The sequence below is a fragment of the Cnephaeus nilssonii genome (assembly GCF_951640355.1).
Source record: "Cnephaeus nilssonii genome assembly, chromosome: 6".
Classification (NCBI taxonomy): Eukaryota; Metazoa; Chordata; class Mammalia; order Chiroptera; family Vespertilionidae; genus Cnephaeus; species Cnephaeus nilssonii.
This window is the reverse complement of record NC_137077.1, coordinates 19483754-19490563: the sequence shown is the minus strand read 5'-3', so window position 1 is coordinate 19490563 and position 6810 is coordinate 19483754.

Sequence of the window (6810 nt, the reverse complement as noted above, 5' to 3'; positions counted from 1 at the left end):
AAGAGGAACAAGACAGGGATGCCCACTTTCACCACTCCTGTTAGACCTAGTACTGGAAGTGCTAGCCATAGCAATCAGACAAGAAGAAGAAATAAAAGGCATCCAAATTGGAAAAGAAGAAGTAAAATTGTCATTATTCACAGATGACATGATATTGTACATAGAAAACCCTAAAGACTCCATCAAAAAACTACTAGAACTAGTAAATGAATTCAGCAATGTAGCATTATACAAAATTAACACCCAAAAATCTATGGCTTTTTTATATACCAACTAGAGGCCCAGTACACTAAATTCCTGCACTCAGGGGGGTGGTGCCTCAGCCTGGCCTGCACCCTCTTGCAGTCTGGGAGCCCTCCAGGGATGTCCAACTGCTGCGGAGGCAGGAGAGGCTCCCACCACCGCCTCTGTGCTTGCCTGGCTTCTGGCTGAACAGCACTTCACCTGTGGGAGTGCACTGACCACCAGGGGGCAGCTCCTGTGTTGAGCGTCTGCCCCCTGGTGATCAGTGCATGTCATAGTGACTGGTTATCCCTCCATTCAGTCTATTTGCATATTAGCCTTTTATTATATAGGATAATGAACTCACAGAAAGAGAAACTAAAAAAAACAATCCCATTTACCATTGCAACAAAAATATTAAGATACCTAGGAATAAATTTAACCAAGGATGTAAAGGACTTGTACTCCGAAAATTACAGGACACTGAAAAAAGAGATAGAAGAAGACATAAACAAATGGAAGAATATACCATGTTCATGGATTGGTAGAATCAACATCATTAAAATCTCCATACTACCCAAAGCAATCTATAGATTCAATGCAATCCCCATTGAAATACCAACGGGCATACTTCAAACACCTAGAACAAACTCTCCAAAGAGTCATCTGGGAAAAAAAAAAAAAAAGACCCCAAATAGCTGCAGCAATCTTGAGAAAGAAGAACAAAGTTAGAGGGATCACTATACCAGATATCAAGCTATACTACAAAGCCACTGTTCTCAAAACTTCCTGGTGCTGACATAAGAACAGACATATAGACCAATGGAATAGAACAGAGAACCCAGAGATTGACCCAAGCCATTATGCTCAATTAATGTTTGACAAAGGAGGCAAGGGCATACAATGGAGTCAAGACAATCTCTTCAATAAATGGTGTTGGGAAAATTGGACAGATACATGCAAAAAAAATGAAACTAAACTACCAACTTACACCATACACAAAAATAAACTCAAAATGGATAAAGGACTTAAACGTAAGACAAGAAACCATAAAAATCTTAGAAGAAGCCATATATGGCAAAAGAGCAGACATTTGTCAGCAATATCTTTACCAATACAGCTCCTAGGGCAATGGAAACTAAGGAGAAAATAAACAAATGAGACTACATCAAAATAAAAAGCTTCTGCACACCGAAAGAAACCATCAACAAAACAAGAAAGCCCACAGCATGAGAGTTCATATTTGCCAATGTTATCTCCAATAAGGGTTTAATTTCCAAAATTTATAGGGAACTCATACAACTTAACAAAAGGAAGATAAACAATCCAATAAAAAAAGTGGGCAAATGACCTAAATATACACTTTTCAAAAGAAGACATACAGAAGGCTGAGAGACATGAAAACATGCTCAAAGTCACTAATCATCTGACAGATGCAAATCAAAACAACAATGAGGTACCATCTCACACCTGTCAGAATGGCTATCATCAACAAATCAACAAACGACAAGTGCTGGCGAGGAAGTGGAGAAAAAGGAACCCTTGTGCACTGCTGGTGGGAATGCAGACTGGTGCAGCCACTGTGGAAAAGAGTTTGGAGTTTCCTCAAAAAATTAAAAATGGAACTCCCATTTGACTCAGTAATCCCACTTCTGGGAATATATCCCAAGAAAACAGAAACACCAATCAGAAAGGATATATGCACCCCTATGTTCATAGCAGCACAATTTACAATAGCTAAGATTTGGAAACAGCCTGAGTGTCCATCAGCAGATGAGTGGATTAGAAAACTGTTGTACATCTACACAATGAAATACTATGCTGCTATAAAAAAGCAGGAACTCTTACCATTTGCAACAGCATGGATGGAACTGGAGAGCATTATGCTAAGTGAAATAAGCCAGAGAAAAATAAATATCACATCATCTCACTCATTTGTGGAATATAATGAATAACATAAACTGATGAACAAAAATAGTACCAGAGGCATAAAAGCATTGAACAGACTGTCCAACCTATGAGGGAAGGCGAGACGTAAGGGGGTAAGAGATCAACCAAAGAATTTGTATGCATGCATATGAGAATAACCAATGGATACAGACGGGGGTCGGGGAGCGGGGAGGGCATGTGCTGGGAGGAGGGTGGGGACAGCCGGAAAGAGGTCAATGGGGGAAAAAGGAGACTTATGTAATACTTTAAACAATAAAGAATTAAAATTTAAAAAAAAAAACTTGGAATGGTGGAAGAACCTCATATTCTCCTCCATCTCCTGAGACCCAGGTCATGGAGGAGCCTATTCCACTAGGACTCTCAGAGCACAGTCCAGCGATGGGCCACCTCCACATCATCTGGGGTGCTCATTAATAATAAAATCCCTCCCTCCCTGAAGCCCAGAGCCATGTCTCTATATGGATCATTGAAGAGAGGTCTCCCTCCCCCACCACAATCTTGGAAGGAGCCTGGGTGTTCAAGAAAATTGATTTAGACAAGGGACTATTCCTTGTCAGCAAATGTGATGAAACTGTGTAATAAAGCACAGGGCAGTGAAAGGACAGACACTCCTTTAGCATAATAAGGTAAGGATTATTACCTTGCATGAAATAAAATTAAAGTAAAGGAATACAAATTTCTCATGAACATCAGACAAGAGTCTTCAGAATGACATTAATCCTCACAATGTGCTGGTTTTAGATCCTTTCTAGGGAAAACAAGCACAGTCCAGAGGAAAGCCTTTTTGCTCTCATCTCTCTTTCTCTGCCCTCAAGCTAGTCCATAACTCCCTCTCACCCCACTCCCTCTCCCCACTTAGAAACCAAAGCATGGTCCTCTTTTTTACCAAAGCCATAGAGATTGAGTATGAAGAAAATGTCATTAGGCTTAAGTGAATGTTTCAGGCATAAGAAAGCAGAACAAAAGGGGATTTCATTACTCGTCTAAGAGGCAAGCACATCTGAGCAAGGTCCAAGTGACCAGACCCCTTCAGTAGGGAGCTGCTTCATTGGGGCCCAGAGTGTATTCAGGTGGAAAAGGGCAAGAGAGGGAAAAAGGGAGGCAGTCCCCACCCACACCCATCTCTACCATCATCTAACAGGCAGAAAGCACGCCCTCTTTATGAATGACTGGGTGGCAAAAAGTATTTCCCCCCCCCAACTGTGAACCACCAACTGGATAAAGATAAATAAAATTCCCCTTAATTAGTGTCACTCTCTGTGGGACAATGAACAAGGCTTTTCTATGTAGATTACCAGGATATTAAGATTTAAAAACCTGGAAAACAAAGGGGTCTATTAATAGCGTCATGATAAAATAGCACAATGCCAGCCCAGGACACCAGGCACTATGCTTGTCCCTATGTTTCACTGTCTCTGTAAGGTTTCTGGGCACCACGCAGGGGACACACCAGTCCCCACAGCCAAGGGGTTGGGTGTGATGTCCCATTCTGTGCACCACATAGGGTTAATGATTCCAACGTGTGATTCATAACATTTAGCTTCTCCCCTCCGTGTTACAGTGAAACTGAGAGGGGCTTTGCCTTCATAAAAAGCCTCCAGAGAATCTGAGAGGCATTGATTATTGCAGCAGGACACATTACCTCCCTGAAGAACAGTTTGGTTGCAATGGAGCAGTGTAAGTGCTGCAAATAGAAAGTCCCTATTGTCCGCTACGCAGTGGGTCAAGTGCACTGCACCCCTTCCCAAAGATACCTTATATTTTTAAAAAAGCAAAAATATTTTTACTGCAGAAAAAAATCCTCTTTTATCCATCAAAGTTCAATGAAACTTCACCTCTTTCTTTCTTTCTTTCTTTCTTTCTTTCTTTCTTTCTTTCTTTCTTTCTTTTCTTTTCTTTTCTTTCTTTCTTTCTTTCTTTCTTTCTTTCTTTCTCCTTCCTTTCTTTCTTTCTTTCTTTCTTTCTTTCTTTCTTTCTTTCTTTCTTTCTTTCTTCCTTTCTTTCTGTTTTAATTACTTTTCAAGAAGGGAACATGCTGGCATAGCCCTTACATTCCTTTTCTTCTTGTCTCTTTACCAATTTTTTTTTAAATAGGAGAGGCTGGAAAGTGGATCTGCAGGAGGCATTGACCATGGTGATGAGAGGACAGACTATGAGTAATAGTCAAGGTTTAACACATATATTTATTCACACAATCAGCAATTTAAAATATTGTTTATTTACCCAACATATATTTATTGAACACCCGTCATGGTGGTACACTGAAGGACAAGAAAGATGGATTAAACAGGTCTAGTTAGAAGCTAAAGTATGTATCCTGATTGCCACAATACAAAGAGAAAAGTCAGTGACTAGAGATATGCATATAGCCCGGCAGGTGTAGCTGTGGTGAGTGTTGACCAAGAGGTCACAGACAGGTAAAATGGAACTGAAGCAGGAAGAACATGTAAGGCTATTGCAGTGGCCCAGAAGAAAGATGAGAAAGACCTTAACTATGACAATGAGATAGGATGGACAGGAGAGTTTAGCTAGATGTTAAATTACAGATATTGAATTGGCAGGATTTATAATTTTATCAAGGAAAAAGGTGAAGTTCAAGATGACTTGAAAGGTTTATAGGTTCTGAAATAGAAATCAGATGACCAATTAAGAGAAATGGGAAACAAAAAAAATAGAATCTGATATTGGAGGGAAGATCAGAAATTCAGTTTGGGAAACATTGAATGTGTCAGTCCATCAGGATATCTAGGTGGAGATGTGTAGCAGCTCTTTTTCCACAAATTCAAGATTGTAGTTTCAAAATTAAGAGTCTTTAGAACAAATGTTATAGTTAGAGCAAGGAAACTGGCTGAGACAGTCAAAACAGTCTAAAGAAGGAAGAATGGAGAGAGAAGAGGTCAGATCTTTGGATAAGCTATAGTTTAAAAGGCAGGAAAAAGAAGAAAAGTTAAAAAGAAATTGGAGAAGAAGGAGGAGGAAGAAAAGGAGAAGGATGAGGAATGGTGACCAAGAGGAGTAATTTGAGGAGCTAGAAGACAAAAAGAGGACTACAGTGCATTGGAAGCTGAATCAGATAAGATTAGATTTGCAGTGTAAATGGAAAACCAAAATAACTGTGGTTTAAAATTTTAGGGATTCGTTTTTCTCTTATATAGAAGAAATCTGAGATAAAAAATCAATGGGTTGGCATAGCTGAATAATGTTGTTATCAAGGACTCTAGCTCATTCTGTTTCTGTTCCATTATCTTTCATATACGCTGGAGCTCCAATCATCGTGTCCACATAATAGTTAATAGAAGAAGCGGGGAGGGCAAAAGTGCTTGTGTCACTCTCTGCACTACTTTTAAGATACTCTCTTATAAGTCTTATCAGACAAATTCCGCATCCATATTATTAGCTGCAGTTAGCAACAATGAGCCTGGAAATGTACTGTCTACATCGCTGCCCAGAATAAAGTCAGTCTATTAGTAAGTAAAAGGGGAAAGAGATATCAGATAAGCAATCAATAGGAGTCTGTACCATAGAAGCCAGAAGTGGGGAGCGTTTCATATGTGAAATAAGAGTCAATAGCAGTGGTTTTAAAAGTGTGGTCACCACACCACACTTCAGCATCACCTGGAAACTAATTAAAGTTTCTACTACATCAGGCATGGTATGGTATGAACATGAGACATAAAGACAAGTAATACAGGTGTCTGCTCTCAAGGAGTGCACTTGCACTCTAAAGAGGGGAGGTGGGAGGGAGAAACACATGCAATTCAGAGTTACAGGAGTAGCTGTGGGTGCACATCTATGTGGGACACAACGGTCAAGTCTTTCTGGAGAGCTAGATCCAGAATTTTACTCTTTCATTTGGCTTCTGTTCTGGATTTGAAGTTTTTCAAGGATGGGCTAAATTCATCTCTGTATTACAGATATATTTCCTCTCTCCTATTGCCAACCAATAGGCCCTAGAGACCTTGAGAGATGATATTTCTGCTACTGCTGAAGCTGGCTTAGTTGCATAGAGCAATGCTTTGAATATTCAGTACCTCCTGCTGTTGTATGATTTGCAGACTCATATTAGTATCCAAGGGTCAACGCTGAACCATAATTATTGCTTTAGTTAGCTCTGTGTGTGTTTGTGTGTGTATTCATGCACATGTGTATGTAACATCTGGAGAACATTAAGAAAGTAAAAATCCCAACCCTATCATGCTGAAACACACCATTGTTATTAAACCCAGGTACCCCATAAAAAGTTTTCTTTGGCTCAGAAAGGAAATATTTGTCCCTACACCTGTTGTTGGCTGTTACCAAGTGACTTCGTATGGTCTTTGGTCAGTTGCCTTTTCCCCCCCTTCTTTTGTCATTTTCTTCCCAAAGGTTATTTTGAATTCCTCCCAGGCACTGTTTTTCCACAAAACATGGTGAGGCAGTCTCATGGGGTGACATGGCCCTGTGTCTTCTATTCCCATTGTAAAAACATCTGCCCAGGAAGCTATACTTTAATCCAATTCATTACGATATTAGGGGATGAAAGACAGAAGACCTGAAGGATGACAACACTGTGTTGTACACAAGCGGGAAAAAAACTGCAGCCTGACTACGATACAGAGTTAAAACTGGACGGATAAGACAGAAATAGCTAAGGATTTT